This window comes from Nyctereutes procyonoides, unplaced genomic scaffold, assembly GCF_905146905.1.
Source record: "Nyctereutes procyonoides isolate TBG_1078 unplaced genomic scaffold, NYPRO_anot_genome, whole genome shotgun sequence".
In the NCBI taxonomy this organism is placed as follows: Eukaryota; Metazoa; Chordata; class Mammalia; order Carnivora; family Canidae; genus Nyctereutes; species Nyctereutes procyonoides.
In genome coordinates, this window is record NW_026575131.1 from 56,706,218 (window position 1) to 56,722,540 (window position 16,323).

The window sequence follows — 16,323 nt, forward strand, 5'->3', positions numbered from 1 at the left end:
GCATGTGTCTGAGGATGACTGAGAAACAACCCCCCCCCCAAGAATCGACTGGGGTTACACATAAATGTTAACAATGAGGTAAATTCGAGAAAGAGGAATCTGCGGATGGTGCACTCCAGCTGTGGCAAGAGCTGGTGGCACTCAGCACAGGAGCTTGGCCCACAGGTAGGGGTCCACCTGGTGCCACCTGTCACCCCCACCCCCACCCTGCTCCGGCCAGGCTGGCAGAGGCCCTGCGCCTCTACAGTGGCTCTCACCCGACCCTCCCTTAAGGCAGGGGTCTCACCAAGGCTGGTTCTGCCCTTGAGGGGTATGAGGCCGTATCTGGGGACATCTGTGGTTGTCACAAAGGGAGGTGTTCTTGGCATTGAATGGGGGGGCCGGGGATGCTGCTCAGCCCCCACAGCACCCAGGATGCCCCCAGAGAACGACCCGGCTCCAAATGTCTATGCCATGGAGGAGACCCTGCATTATTTGAGAAAACAGTGGAGTCTGACCCCCGCTCCCGCTGGACACCAGAGTAAACCCCCAGGGATCGGAGGGTTCAAACCAGGCAACCCCAGCGTCTGTGAGTCACCTCCACTCAGGGTGTGTTGTTAAGTGTGTGCAGCATCCCAGGACCTCAGGGGTCAGATGGTCACAGAGCTCAGTCTCCTGGGGGTCAGAGGAACCTCCTGACACAGGTGGTCCCACCTGGGGGACATTCTGCTCCCCAGGGGACATTGGTGATGTCTGGGGACATGTTTGTTTTTTTCAACCCCAGTGGGTGCTCCTGGCGTGGAGTGGGTGGGGGCCAGGGATGCTGCCCAATACCCCACAGCGCTCAGGATGCCCGACAGAGAATGATCCACCCCAGTGTCCCCAGTGCCCTGGGAGAGACCTGCTTTAGAGAAAACCACTCAGCTGCCTCCTTCCTGTGTCTGAGACCCTAAAGCCTCCCAGAGCCTTGACTGGACCTTCCCCACCAGGCCATGGGATAGGAGGTTTCCACCCGATATCAGGCCCCCCACCCCCTGGCCTGTGATGCTAGCCCCCAGGGCCCAGGGGGGCTGAGAAAAGCTCATGTGGCCCAGGAGTGGCAGCAGTGGCGCAACCCTTTGTGCAAGTGGAAAAAAACCTGTTGGTTTGTGGAAAGAGCTAATAATGTTTGCAAGGGAAAGGGGGCTGGCTCTCAAGAGCGTAGGAGATCTTGGGAGCCAGAAACACAGAGCCCTGCTTTGGTCCAGGGGCAGGGGTTTTTGTTGGCTGCCCCCGCCAGGGTAAGCCCACAGCAGAATCAGCCCCAAGGACCAGTGCCACTTCCCCCACCCCAAACTTGAGGGGCTGCTGGCTTTGTAGGAACTCAGCAGCTGCAGGGGACCCCTGGGGGGCAGAGACCAAGGCATCTGCCTGGCCTTCGCAGCCTGGAGCTTCCCAGACTCACAGGTGCTGGCCACGGTGATGTAGCTGGACTAGACAGAGGTCCCACTCGCCTTTCCTCATGGCCGTGGTTGGGAAGTAGGAAAGAGGAGCCCCCCAGACAGTGCATTCTCGGGGCAGCTGGTGCAGCATGGGGTATAGGTGGCATTGAGTCTTGGGGTCACCCCGATAGCTGCACACAGTGGCCCCCACGGACTGTCATGCTGTGTGACTGTCCAGGATCAGGAGAGATTCAGCTCTGTCCGGGGTTCCACCTGGACCAGGGGTCCCGTTCCCTCGAAAACAACAGCTCCAAAGTGCCCGGGCCCACCCCTAGTGTGATCTCGGGACTTCCTGGCCTTCCTGTTGACCCCCTGGCCCTCGGCAGCCAGCCTCAGATCCCGCGCCTTCCTGTGCCCATATACCTGTCACCTCCTCCACCCGAGGTTAATTGGTTTGCCCGGAGTCTGCATTTTCCACCTCTCCCTCTTTGGCCCCGGCACGTGGCTTCCAGCAAAGTAGAAAACCAGACATGGAAAAACACCGAGCATTACGTTTCAAGGCTCGGTCCCTGAGTGTTTTGTTTTTCTGATGCTGGTGTGTCAGATGGCCTGGCCCGCCGTGCTCCGGAATGGGAGAGTGGAAGTCCCAGGGGAACACTTGACACCCCCCACCCCCCAGGAAACACAAGGTCTCTCCTGACCGGGTCATTGTAAAGAGTAAAGCAGACTCTCCAGGACCCCCCAGCCGATTTCTCTGGAGGACATGGCCGGTTCCGGTTCACGTGCCCCATCTTTGGCGACAGCAAATTATTTCTCTGAGAAAAGCGGGAGGTGGTTAAGTCAAAACTATTGAACCACATTCCTCTATCTGTCTCTCTCTTTTCATTTGGAAAAACTGGAAAAGGTATGTAGCTTTTTATCTTACTTCACAAGTTTGGAATCTGTTGTTTTTTAGAAAAAGGAACAAGCAAACCACAGTACTTGGTGCGCACATGACATACTGGGCATCATGTCGCCGTGGAGAGAGCTCCGGGCGCACGGCCAGGAAACCCAAGTGCAGACCCCAGGTCCGCCTCTGCCCAGCTCTGTCCCATTCGGCAGATTCCTTTCATCTCTGCCACGGAAACAACATCCCCCAACTTCCGAAGAATGTTGCAGAGATTAAACGAGGCCACAGATCTAAAAACGTGCAACCCGGGCCCTGGAGCAGGTCTCTGGCAGATGTGAGTGGACACTGGGGCTGGGGCGGGACATGCCATGTGCGTGCAGGAAGCACGGCCCGCCGGCTCAGCTGCTGTCCGTGCTGGTGCTGGGCGTTCTGGGTGTCCCCGCCAGCCACGTCCAGCTCTAGATGGCAGCCGGTCGCTCCTGTTCCCCATCCTGTGACTCCTGCCTTCCCCCTGCTGTTCCAGATCAGTCCAGAGGATGGGTGGCCAACGCTGTCCATCTCTTCAAAGAGCCAGCTTTTGGTTTCATTGACTCTTCCGCGGTTTTTCTCGTCTCTGTTTCATTTATCTCCGCTCTGGTTTTGTCACTTCCTTCCTCCTGCCGGCTTCGGGTTTCTTTTGGGCTTCCCGTTCTCCTTCCTTGAAATGTAGTCAGGTTGTGGATCTGAGATCTTTCTCCTGTCTTAACAAAGCCCACTGGTGTAAATGTTGATCTTATCCAGGAACAGCCGCACAGAAACATCCAGAATAATGCTTGACCACACACCTGGGCATCCCGTGGCCCAGCCAAGCAGACATGGAAAACTCACTGCCCCTTGGTCTCCCAGGTCACCGGATTGCCTCTTGGAGCCCCGGGGCCACTGCCACATCCCATGAGAGGGGCAGGATGCCAGCGAAGGGATAGCCTGACACTCCAGCAGATATTTGTGCACATGTGTTCACAGTAGCCAGAAGGTGCCATCAACAGATAAATAGATGAACAAAACATGGCACGTCCCTTGTCCGCAAGCAGGAGTGAGGCACCCACACACACGTTCTGCCCCGGGGACGGGCCCCGAGCCCACGACGCTCAGGGAGGGAACCAGACACAGGAGGCCACACAGTATGCAAGTCCACGTGTGTGACATGTCCAGGATGGGCTCATCCACAGACAGAGAGAGGGCTAATAGGCTGGGGGGAGGGATGGGAGTTAAAGCTGATGAGGATGGGGTTGCTTTTGGGATGAATGTTCTGGAACTGGATAGAGTGTGGTGATTGCACCACAATGTGAATATACTTAATGCCACTGAACTGAGCACTTAAAAATGGTTAAAACAAGGGGCACATGGCCTCTTGGTCAGTAGAGCCTGCAACTCATGATCTCGGGGTCATGAGTTCAAGCCCCATGTTGGGTGTGGAGCCTACTTAACTTTTAAAAAATGTTTAAAACAAGTGTTCTGTTATATACCTTTCACCGTATGTATGCACTTTAAAACCTGACAACGAGGGATCCCTGGGTGGTGCAGTGGTTTGGCGCCTGCCTTTGGCCCAGGGCGCGATCCTGGAGACCCAGGATCGAATCCCACGTCGGGCTCCCGGTGCATGGAGCCTGCTTCTCCCTCTGCCTGTGTCTCTGCCTCTTTCTCTCTCTCTCTCTCTCTGTATGACTATCGTAAATAAAAAACAAAACAAAACAAAACAAAAAAAACCTGACAACGTAATATACCAAAAAATGTTGAATTGTATATTTTAAATGGTGAATGGCATTGGTTCTGAACTGACATCTCTGTAAAGCTGCTAAAAAGAAGTGGTGTAGGGAAGGGGAGGTAGAAGACCGCAGCAAGCTGTGGAGGGTGTCGGCATGGTGCCAGAGTCGCAGTCGGGGCTCTCTGGTGCTCCAGCATCTCGTGCATATGCCAAGGGCACGGGGACAGGCCTTCCCAAACGCCCGAAACAGCAGATGTGAGCACTCAGACACTCCCGCCTGGTCTCTGTCTGGGCATGGTGGGCGTGCAGGTGTGGGATCAGGCTGGGCACACACGAAAGCACGGGGGCACGTATGTGGCTGGGGAGGAGGCAGGATTGTGCTTGGTGAGCTGTCTGATGAGGCGGGGAGTCCTGGACCTTTGGGTTCCTCTGATGGTCACAGAAAGGTTCACCGGTCTTTGGGCGGTTTGTTCTAAAATGCAACAAAGGGGGCCACCTGGGTGGCTCAGTGGTTGACCCTGGGGTGCTGGGATCGAGTCCCACATCGTGTTCCCCGCAGGGAGCCTGCTTCTCCTTCTGCCTGTGTCTCTGCCTCTCTCTCTCTCTCCTTCTCATGAATAAATAAATAAAATATTTTAAAAAAAATAAAATGCAACAAAGGGCATGGCCCAGTGATGAATGTTTCATTTTAGATGGCTCTTTGGCCTGGAACTGATTGATAAGCAAATATCCATATTTGCTGGCATGGTTCCTTTTCGGATGCACCAGGGCTCCCTCCTGGCTCTGTGCCTCACCAGCTGTGTGGCCATGGGCTTGCTCCCCCAAACAGGACACACAGCTGTTTCTTCCTAGAGAGCTCATTTTAGTCAGGGATTTGGAAGTAATGAGAGAGACATTATTGTTTTGCCTTATTTTTGTATTCTCTAGGATTAGTTTTACAGTCAAATCCATTTAGAAGCAGAAGGCTCTGTTGGCATGATATTGTAGGATAAAATGGGGGGACGTCCCGGGGGCCACATCAGGCTGCCCCCCACCATCTCCTCCCAGCCTGTTTTCTAGATCTAGTATCTCTAGTCACACTCCTGTGCTGTATTAGTTAGTGATGCTACATAACAAGTTACCCCCAACGCCACCCACGCGTTCTCCCATAGTTTCTGTGGGTCAGGAATCTGGGCACAGCCTAACTGGGTCTTCTGCTTAGACTCCCACAGGGCCACCATCCAGGTGTCAGCCAGGCTGCACCCTTACCTGGAGCCTGGGGAAGACCCCACCCCTGAGCTCCCTCCGGGTGCAGCTGTAGGACTGTGCACCCGGGTGCGTGCTGCCTGTCAGCTGGGGCTGCCGTCAGCTCCTGGGGCTCACCCACAGCTCCTTGCCACATGGGCTTCTAAACACAGCCGCACTTTGCCACAGCAGCAAGGAAGATCTCACAGGTGGGGACCCAAGTGCAGGAGGCTCCACCAGACAATGCACTGGCTGCCCTACGGAAGCCCCATTGTGGATCCCACAAGATCGCACTCGTGGGTTCTGTGCCAAACTCCACTTCCTGTGTGCCGGTCTCCTCGGTCCTGCGGAGACTCTGAGGGCTGGGGCACCAAGCCCCCCAGGCAGCCGCAGTTCCCCTTCCAGCCAGAGTCACGGGAGATTCAGCAGTCCCTGGGCAGCCCCGGGCTTGGCTGCCTTCCTGCAGTAACAAGAAAAGGCGTAATGGAATTTGGACGGTTGAGAAAGGGGATGTCAGCGTGAGCAGAACCAGACACTCGATCTCATTGTTAGAAATTCCGCGCGGGTCATCGAAACCTCATCTTGGGGCAGAGGCCACTGGGAGTGGAGATTAACTCACTCTCAGAAGAGGCTTCCCACAAACCCGGAGTTGGTGCCCAGCACCCCACAGCCACCAGTCGGCACCCAGACACTGAGATCCCTCCCTTCCAGTCGCTGGGGCCCATGGCTACTGTGGTTGTCCTCTCTGGAAGGTTTTGTAAGAGAGCAAAACCCCACTCTTAGCACCACGTGGCTGATGTGGCTCCTTTATCCCCCCGTCCATGCCCTCGGATGAGTGTACCCAGCAGGCCCTCAGCTGGGGCCTCGAAGCCCTCCCCTCTGCCTGCACTGGCTGGAACTTGCATTTTGGGCTGCACCTGTGTTTGGGGGTCATGCTTCCATCTGGACCCATGTGGGTTGGCGCTTGAATGGGGGTTCCATGCAGACATCCTGACGCTTTGCTATAGTGCAGAGAGGCACCCCAACATTTGACCCCAGGCCTTCCTGTCTGCACCATGTGGGCTTCTGGGGTCCCTCAGGAGTTCTAACCTGGACACCAAGGACTCAGGGTGTGTACCAGGAGCAGGTGCTGTGAGCTGGGCTGCTCCTTTGAACAGCACACAGATTTCATGGGAAAGCTGCCTTTGGGGCCGAATATTCCCAGACCAGAGTTCCTTCGCTGGCACCGTGAACACTGGGCTGGGGCCCTCTCTTCAGGGCATCCCGGGCACTGTGGGGGCATCCCTGGCCTCACGCTTCAATGTGACGACCATAGCACAAAGTGACCCTGGTGCTGTGGAGGGCAGTCACTCCCAGCAAGACCCCACTTTAGATTCTGCGTCCCCCACACCAGGAAAGTCTCGGAAACTGTTCAGTCCATCCCAGTATTGGCTCTTAGTTTCTGCAGTTCTTTATTTTTAACATGAAGAATGCCCCTAAGTATGGCCAGCCCTTAGGAAGAGCCCCTCTGGGTCTGCTTCATCCCAGGACTTTCCAGCAACATTAAAGGTGGAGTGGGACGTCCCTGGGGACTTCACAGATGCCCGGGAACCACTGACAGCTCTGTGGTGCAGTGCAGAGCCTTCAGGAGCTGGGTGTTGGCCAGCAACCCCGGAGCCCAAAAGCCAGGAGCTGCCACTGTTGGCCTGGGTCCGAGGCACAGCCTCTGCGTATGTGCCTGGACAGGCTGTCCCCCTTCTGTAGAGCGGAGAGGGGTTGAGGTGCCCAGGAATCCCTGTCTTGGTCCCTGGAACCCGTGAATACATTGCCTTCCACAGCAGAGGGGACCTGGCAATGGGGAGTAATGAGGGCCGCCAAGGTGGGGGTGACCCTCGGTTCCCAGGGGGCCCAACGTCCTCACCAGGTCCTCCTGAAAGGGAGGCAGAGGGTAGGCGTCCCAGAGATGTGCAGAACTCGTGCTGCTGGCGGTGAGGACAGAGGAGGGGCTGCAGGCCCGGGAGGGGGCACCTCTGGAAGGTGCGGGGGCAGGGTCTCCTTGGGGCCCCGGGGGGACAAGGGGTGACCAATCCTGCCCGCGCCTGGGTTTTACCCTGGGAGGCTCATGTCAGATTTCTGACCTCTAAAGCTGTCAGAGAATATGTATGTGTAGCCACCAAGTTGGTAGTAATTTGGGACAGGACCACAGGGAGTGCATCACGGGCCCAAGGAACGCACACAGAGCTTGGATTCCCGGAGGAGGGCTTTCTGGCTGTGCTCCGATGGCCAATCAGGGGTGTCTCAGGGGATGACCTTCCCAGGGCTTTGTAGGGGACAGAGGAGTTTGTCTGGGCCCAGGGGGAGAAGGACCTGCCTGAACCAAGGTGGGAAGGCTGGGTCTGCCCTCCACTCCACTCTGCCCCCCGCCTCCCTGCCCCTCGTGGGGCCGGGGTGACGGCATCTCCTCGGTGCTCGGAAGCCAAGAGCAGGAGTGCCATGAGCCATGGGAGCTCAGCGTCCTGGCCCCGTCGTCCCCAGCTTGCAAACCCTCACATGACTGCAGTCATCCTCCGGGTGACAGAGGGAGCCTTCTCCTCTGCTCCCGCATCAGCCACATCGTCACCCTTGGTCACTGCCCGCGCCCACAGGCCGGCTCATTCTTGGGCTCTGCGCTCCCGGCCCCAGGCAGCGCCCACGTGCCCTGCAGCGCTGTTTTCCCTCGCTTGTGGACGCCTCATTCATCCCCGAGTCCCCAGCCCTTTCTAAATATAGCTGCCTGGGGGACCGATTTAGCCCGGGCACAAAAGGACCAGGCTGACAGGGAGAGTCATGAGACACTGTTTTCCAGAGGGTCCGTGGCTTCTCTTGGGAAATGTCTACCTGGCAAAATCCCAGCTAGAGCTTCCCTGCCCCCCCCATCCCACCAAGAGGTCACGGGTGCACAGAGGCTCAGAGGAGGCCCTCATGTGGCCGCCCACCCCACAGCAGGCCAGGGGGACCATGACCCTGGAGAAGCCACAGGCCAGGGGGTGGGGGGACCCAGTGCTTGGAGCCCCAGAGCGACTTCGGAGGTGGGTGGCAGAGACCAGGCTTGGGAGATCTGAGAGGTTTTGTGTCTGCCTAGATGGATGTGCAAATGCTGACACGCCTGAGTGCCTTTCGCAGATCCTCACTGTTGGCATGCCCCTAGGGACTGGGGCGTGACCCCAGCCCAGCTGCTGCAGACACCCTGAGGCACTTGCCCTTACCCCCCCCCCCCCGCTTTCTCGCAACGATATCCAGAGCCTGCTGTGCGCATGGGGTGGGGTCTCTCCCACCCGCCCTGGCACTGCTGACGTTCTGAGCAGGTCGCCTTCACAGGGGGCGTCCTGGGCACTGTGGAGGGCTGAGCAGCATCTCTGGCCCCACTCCTGCAGTGCCAAGAGCACCCCCCTGTTGTGAGGGCCACAGATGTCCCAGGACACCACCCTGTGTCCCCTGGGGACACCGTCACCCCTGGGTGGGGGTCCCGGTTCTAGGAGGTCTCATGACATGCGCTACAGTGCAGGCTCTCCCTGGAGGTGTGCAGAGCCAGGGCCTCACGCATGCAGAGAACGTGCAGGAAATGTACGTTGATCAAGGTAAATGCGCCGCCGCCATCTGCACACCTTGCGAGGGGGCGGCGTGTTCTGTCGGCACCTCAGAGCCTCCTCTCCCCCTCCTCTGTCTCCCTTTGTTTTGGTTTGGGATTTTTTTTCCTCCGTCGACATCAACACCCTGTCTCTCCTGCATGTGGTGTACCCAGCAACAGTCCTCCCCCGGCAGGTGGGGGGTGGGGGCTGCGTACCCCCTCCCAGCATTGTTCTCAGCCCCCCAAACAGAATCTGGCTGCAGGGTAGTGTTTTGGAGGGTTTGGGGTTTTTCCTTTCCATTTAATGGTCGGCAGGGGCAAGGGTCTCACTGTCGGGCCCAGGAGGGACAAATTCAGCAGCTCTGTGGGCTATCAAGTCATCCGTTCCAGAAGTTTTAAAGCAAACTGAAGACTGTGTCTGTTCTCCCTGAAGATGAGGGGTCACTGTGCCGCCTGCCCTTGCCCTCCCAGCTCACTGCCCCTACCTCCCCCTTTGAGGCCACCTACCCAGGGCTCTGACCCCCCCAGCACCAGCCCCACAAGCCCGGCGGCCCCATGAGAGGACCACCGGGGAGCCGCTGAGCTCTCTGGGCCAGGCGTGGCAAGGCTTTGCCATCAGGAGATGAAATGCACTCACACTCATGCCCGTTTACTGGGGCCACAGGGATGGCTTCGGCCACTAGTGGGGTGCTGCTGGGAACCCCCCTGGTTTTAATGCTCGGCCTACATCTCCAGGAGGTTCAGAGGAAAAATGTCAGAAGTCATGAACGCAGCACACTGAGTGTGGTGTCCACACTCTGCTGTGAGCAGCGAATGCCAACTGGGACGATCCTGGGCTGTGGGACCCATGTCCTGCACAGAGAGTGCTAGAAGGAAGCCCCACCACCCCCCAACAGCCCGGAGGCCCTGTTCCAACCTCGCCTGGGCCTTGAGACCAGCCCTGTGCCGTGTAACAAACTCACAAACCCAGTGACTCCACAGGTTGACCCCCAGGTCCGGAGGTTAGAGGTCAGATGTGGCGTGCCTGGTGCTTTGCTTTTTTCTCTGCTCAGGATCTCACCAGGCCGAAGTCAAAATCTTATCTGGAGCTTGAGGTCTTCTGTGCTCATTCAGATTGTTCCAGAATGCAGGACGGGGGGCCCCATGCCCTTGCTGGCTCTCAGCTCCTAGCAGCTGCCCCCATTCCTTGCTCCATCTAGCACCCCCCATCTTTAGAGTCAGCAACAGAGGATCTTCCTGCACCAAATCCTTTCAAGCTTCAGATCATTTCTCCTCCCTTTTAAGGGCTCACCTGATTAAATCAGGCCCACCACGGGCAATCTCCCTTCCTTAAAGCCAGTGCAGGACCTTTGCCTGGAGCAACATTACCGTGGTAGGTCTGGATCCCACCCACACTCACAGCCAAGAGATTACATGCAGTCCCTGGGGGTCATCGTAGAGGGATGCCCCCCACCTGTTTCATCTCTCCAACAGGCACACAGCCCCTGGCTCTGAGGAGGGCTGCCCTGGGGCTTCGGGGACCATAGTGGTCCTGCTGGAACACTCACCATCTGAGATCCAGGGCTCGTTGACCCACCTTCCCCCAGACCTGCTTCCGGAAGACGTGTCTGTGTGGGAGACACGGCATGGCTGAGTGGTGGATTACCAGGAGGGCTGACGCCTGAACCCCGCTCACTTTGTCTTCCGGTGCCATCAGCACCCGGTCTTGTTTTCCCGGCGTGGGAGTTAGCCTAGGGCCTGCCTCTGGAATCCCGCGCCTGGAGAATTTGCACCTTGCAGAAAAGACACAGACAGGCCTCCCCGCGGGGTCCCAGGACTATCAGTGAACATTCAACGCCCAGAATTGGTCACACGAGACGCCTCCCCCGCCCCCAGCAGCCTCCCACCAGCCGGCCAGCTCCGTGTGCCCGGTGTCGGAGTCGGCCTGCAGGCAGCTCTCTGAAGCCCGAGCCCACTGGGTGCAGAAACAACGTACCCCAGCAGCCCAGACCTCCTCCCTGACCTTCCTCTTTTTAAACCGGGTGGGTGCTGGGCCTCAGGCACCAGGAGGGGTTGTGAGCCGCTCTGGGCTGCACCGCCCTCAGGCCACCAGAACCCCGAGCCTCGCTCCTCGCTCCTCGAAGGCCCTTGCCTCCTGGCCGCTGCCCCACCAGGCACATTTTTCACATTCTTTTCCTGCTACGCATCCCAGCCCGCCAACTTTCAGAAGCCTCCACTGGCACAGCATTCTTCCTCTTCTGGTAAGAAGACAGCCCAGGCCGCTGGGGTGCAGGCTCCCAGAGCAGGCTGGGAGTGGCGCTCTCCCCAGCTATGAGAGCTATGTGTGGAATTCAGAGGGATCGCCGGCATTTTTGTCTGGCTGTCATTGTTTCCTGTGCAGCTGGAAAACACCTCTGAGGGTGGAGGCGTCGCCCAGGCTGACCAGAGGGGCTGCCTCAGCTCCCCCGAGAGGACAGACAGCCCAGGCATGTGTGCAGACCCACTTGCCCAGCGGCTCAGAGCCCCCAGATCCCCACAGGGGCCAGGGCCACCCCAGCGGGTCCTGGGTACCTGCTGGCCATGCATCCCCTTTGGGCAGTGCAGACACCATCACGCTAAGCACTGGCCAGACACAGGGTCTGAATGACCTCTCAGCGCCTGCTACGACATCTGGGCCTAAGCTGCAGCCTCTGGTGCCCGTTACTCCGTCTGACTCAGAGAGGAAAGCTGCAGCACAGCCAGCCTGTGTCAGGAGGGCCGAGGAGGAGAAATAAGATCCTGGGAAGCCTTCTCCAGGGTCCCCCACGGGGTGCGGGAGCGACACGCCTTCCGAGGAACGCACAGGTTTCTCAGGCTCACACAGGCAGCCCTGTCGGAAGCTGGCAGGGAAGTGTGCTCTCGTCCTTGGGAAAATATTCCCAGGACTCAGAGTCCCGGATTCGCCTACACACCACCACTCGGCAGGAAGCACAAAGCTAAGACATTTGATCATTAAATCTCACTCAGGGTTCTCTCGGAACCTGGTAGCCGGCAGGGCTGCCCGCCCCAGGTCCCCCAACATCTGCAGTGCTCTGCAACACGGACAGTGGCCAGTCCTTGCCCAAAGGAAGAAGTGGTCCTGAGGCTCCTGGGACTGCTGTGGGTGTTAGAACCCTGGGACCGCCGACCCTCAGACCAGGAGTGCTGTAGGTCCTACCCTCTAAGCCCTCTGCCGAGTACAGGGAGCCGTGGAGGATACAAAGCCCATGCCAGCCCTGACCTCGAAGCTTGCCTCTGGGTGCCGGGGGGACAGGCACGGAGGGGACAGGGCAGTGTGGTGGGACGGGGCCAGGCTGCCCCTGGGTCTCTTCTCCCGGTGGGTCCTGGTTTGGGAATTACATTCGAACCCTTCCAATCTCTACCAGCCATGTGATGTCAGGAAGGTTATTAACGTACAAATATCTGTGAGCCTTAGCTTCCAAATGTGTAAAAAGTGGGGACACTAATTCTGGTGCCCGGTATCAGGGCCCTCACGGATGATAGGGACTGTTAGTACTCTTTATTGCCGTTTCTGCAAGTTGCTGGTGGGTGACTTTGCACACATCTCTGCCTGTCTCCAGGCCTCTGACGCCCCATCCACAAGGTGAGGTCAGAACAAATAGAAAGCGCCTGGCCTCTGAGCAGCAAGAGAAGCTGGGAAACGCAGCGCCTCCAGAGGTGAGAGATGCGTCCATGATCCTAGGAAGGTAATGGTTTCACAGGTGTACGTGAAGGTATGGTGTACGTGAAGGTATCCGACTGAGCTTCCCGTGTGCATGGCTTACATAGGACGGAGCTGCTGCACCATCTATTTTGTTTGTTTTTTTTTTTAGATTTATTTATTTAGGAGCACTTGGGTGGCTCAATGGTTGAGCATCTGCCTTCGGCTCAGGTCATGACCCCGGGGTCCTAGGATCGAGTCCCACATCAGGCTCCCTGCAGGGAGCCTGCTTCTCCCTCTACCTGTGTCTCTGCCTCTCTGTGTGTCTCTCATGAATAAATAAATGACATTTTTAAAAAGATTTATTTATTTATATTAGGGGGGAGGGGCAGAGGGAGAGAGAGAGAATCCCAAGCAGACTCCTCACTGAGCACAGAGCACATGGGGCAATCTCATGGCCCTGAAATCATGACCTGAGCTGAAACTGAGAGTCACTCAACAGACTACAACCCCAGGTGCACCCATCTTTACGTAAGCTATATAATAAATCAAACTCTTCTCCACCTCCACATTTTACAGATGAGAAAGCCGGGGCTCAAAGAGCAAGGTATGCCCAGGACTGGGTCTGCATGCCATCACAGCACCCCATGCCGACTAGCGCTCTGTGTTTCTGTTCACCCGCCAAAAACACAAATCTTACATTTTGCACTTGAGGTCTGGCAAGCTGTTGATTGGTTTTAGCTCTGATTAGGAAAACAGCATTGGCTTTGGCTTCAACAGCAGCAAGATGAGGTCTTTCCTTTTTCTTCCTTTTGTTGTAAAAACTGTTTGCTTAAAAATGTTATTCTGCACACATGATGGAATATCACTCGGCCCTGAACAGGAGCAAGGCACCCCCATGTGCCGCCCGGGGGACACACCCTGAGCCCATGATACTCAGGGAGAGAACCAGACATAGGAGGCCCCGTGGCACTTGAGTCCACGTGGGTGACATGTCCTGTTTCTCTAAAATTTCGCTTGGGGATGGTTTTAAGCAGAAAAGTCATGTGGTGAGATTTCTCCTAGAAAGGTGATTCAGGGGTCCAGGACAAAAGATATTTTGGAGAAAGACATTGACCCCATCCCCAAGGACCTGACAGGAGAGGCAGGCAGACAGGAGTACTGATCCCCTGGGCAAGCACAGGTCCCCACACATCGTGGGAATTTGTACAGGGAGACCCGGAATGGTCCATTGCATTACCTGGGGAGCACTCACACTCAGAGAGTAGGGTCAGATGGTAGAAAAAGAGAACTCAGGTCTCTTTAGCCCCTTCTAAGGGCATTGCTCCCATTCAGGAGGGCCCCACCTCTGATACCATCACCTTGGGGTTAGGATTTCTACATGAGGGATCCCTGGGTGGCGCAGCGGTTTAGTGCCTGCCTTTGGCCCAGGGCGTGATCCTGGAGACCCGGGATCGAGTCCCACATCGGGCTCCCGGTGCATGGAGCCTGCTTCTCCCTCTGCCTGTGTCTCTGCCTCTTTCTCTCTCTGTGACTATCATACATAAATAAAAAAAAATATTAAAAAAAAGGATTTCTACATGAATCTGGGGAGACACATTCGGGCCACAGTTGCAGGAGACATGCTGGCGGAAGAACTCCTGGCAGAGGACAGTGAGTGCCAAGCTTGGACCGTGCACTTGATTCTATGAGGGAGCAGGGGCCCCTTATGGTTTCTGCTAGGGGAGGGTCAGGCTCTAGCTGTCGGAAGGAGGGATGGCTAGGGGGCAGACTGGAGCCGGTGCCCCTGCTGGGGTGGCACAGGGGTCTGCCTTAGGCTGCGGACAGCATGGGGAGGGCCTGGCGGGCCAAGAAGCCCCTGGGCTCAGCCAGCCTTGGGTCTCTCCCTCTGGCCCGGGCCAGATGCAGGTGCACATGGAGTTTTCAGATGCTGACTTCGTTTCTCCTGTGTGTGAAGTCACACAATCCAGAGAAAAAGTTACTAGCAGCCACCTGAAGCAGCACCCAGGGCTGCAGTCCTGGAACACAATGACCAAAATAGCATAATGTAAAAGAACATTCTAAAATTTTTAAGGCCGGCACACAGAACAGCTGTTGAAAAACTGGTTGGAGGTGAATATGGAGCTGGCGGCTCGTGATTCCTGTGGTGCGCCAAGGCTTTTCTAGGGGCTTCCGCTCCCTGTTGAGTTTTCCATGAGAGCCCTCAAGTTATATTGTCAGGTTCTGTCCCGGTTCCTTCACTCCTTCATGCATTTCCTCCCTCCCATCTGGGCTCATGTTTCCCTAATATCCTTTTATTCTACCTCAACAAGGCGAGTCTGCTGCAGAGGCAGTCTGTTCCTATTAGCCTCGAAACGTCTGTATTTCACCTTAAATCTTGAAGTTTCTTTTCACCAGATCTGGTTTTCACCGAGTCTGCCTAATTGTTGGTCCCTTTCCCTCCAGCAGCTTATGTTTGCTTGCTTGCTTTGTAATTAACTGATTTTATTAAGGTGTGATTCAGAGTCAGTAAAATGAACAGATTTAAATATACAGCTTGGCAAATTTTGACAAACATACACCTGTGAACACCAACAAGTTGATGTCTCCATCAGGACATAGATTGTTTCTGGTGTCTGGCTTCTTTTGCTTGACAAAATATTTTTGAGATTCATACGTGTGACTCCTCTCCTCTGCAGGCTCTCTTTTTTTTTTTTTTTGTCATTGTGCTGTCATATTTCATGGCATGAATTAGCACAGTTTGTTTATTCATTCTCCTGTTGGCGAGCATTTGGGTCATTTCCAGTTTTTGCTGTTATAAATAAAGACGTATGAACATCTCGTACAAGTCCTTTTGTGGAAGTATGTTTTTGTTTATCTTGAGTAGGTCCCTAGGAGCACAATTGCTGGGTCATAGGTTAGGTATGTGTTTAGCCTCTTAAGAAACTGCCAACCCATTTTCCAGAGCAGTTGTACTGTTTTACACTCCCATCAGAAACGTGTGACATGGGGCACCTGAGTGGCTCAGTGGTTGAGCATTTGCCTTCAGCTCCAGGTCATGATCCCAGGGTCCTGGGATCGAGTCCTGCATCAGGCTCCCCATGGGGAGCCTGCTTCTCCTTCTGCCTGTGTTTCTGCCCCTCCCTCTGTGTGTCTCATGAAAGACTTTATTTATTTATTTATTTATTTATTTATTTATTTATTTATTTAGCATTTCCATGCCATCCCCAATATATACAGTTGCCAGTCTTTTTCATTTTTGCCCCCATTGAGCTGATGAAGCAGCCTCCCGTTATGGTTTTCATTCGTATCTCCCTGACGACTAATCAGGGAGCACCTTTTCATGGGTTTACTGGCTATTTCTCTGTCGCTGTTGAAGATGTTTATCCTGCCTGAGGTTTTAGGGCCTCTTGAACCTGTGGCTGAAAGTAGTGTTTTGTTTAATCCTGAGTTTGGGGAAATCATCTACTGTTATCACTGTTCCATCCTCCCTCTTCTCCTTCCAGAGCCCTGGTCACATGTGTGCGAGGCCTTACTGCTCTCTCTCTCTCTATGTCTTTTACCTTCTCTTCCTTCTTTCCTTCGCCTCTGCATCTCTGCTTCATTCTTGATGTTTTCCCCTGACCTGTCCACCAGCTCACCAGTGTTCCCCTTAGTTGTCTTAATAATACTGTTCCAAAAAAAAATAACAATAATAATAATACTGTTCCATCCATTGAGTCCTTAAGTTTCAGATATTGGCATCATGCACATGTCCACTGTTTCTTTCTTCCGTAGTGTCCAGTGCTGCTAAAATGCCAATCTCACCTGTTTATCTCCTTGAATATAATCAACACAATTATT

At 55.5% G+C, this 16,323-nt stretch overlaps 1 protein-coding gene across 3 annotated transcripts in view; it reads left to right on the plus strand.

Annotated features, from left to right (window-relative positions):
- GNG7 (G protein subunit gamma 7) overlaps positions 1 to 16,323 on the plus strand; it is a 125,902-nt gene that overhangs the window by 93,403 nt on the left and 16,176 nt on the right. The window contains exon 3 of one of the 3 annotated variants that reach the window (XM_055344573.1): positions 12,422 to 12,518. The exons of the other annotated variants lie outside the window; for them this stretch is intronic. The gene's annotated coding sequence lies outside the window, so the exon portion shown is untranslated. The remainder of the gene's footprint in view (positions 1 to 12,421; positions 12,519 to 16,323) is intronic. 3 annotated transcript variants of the gene reach the window in all.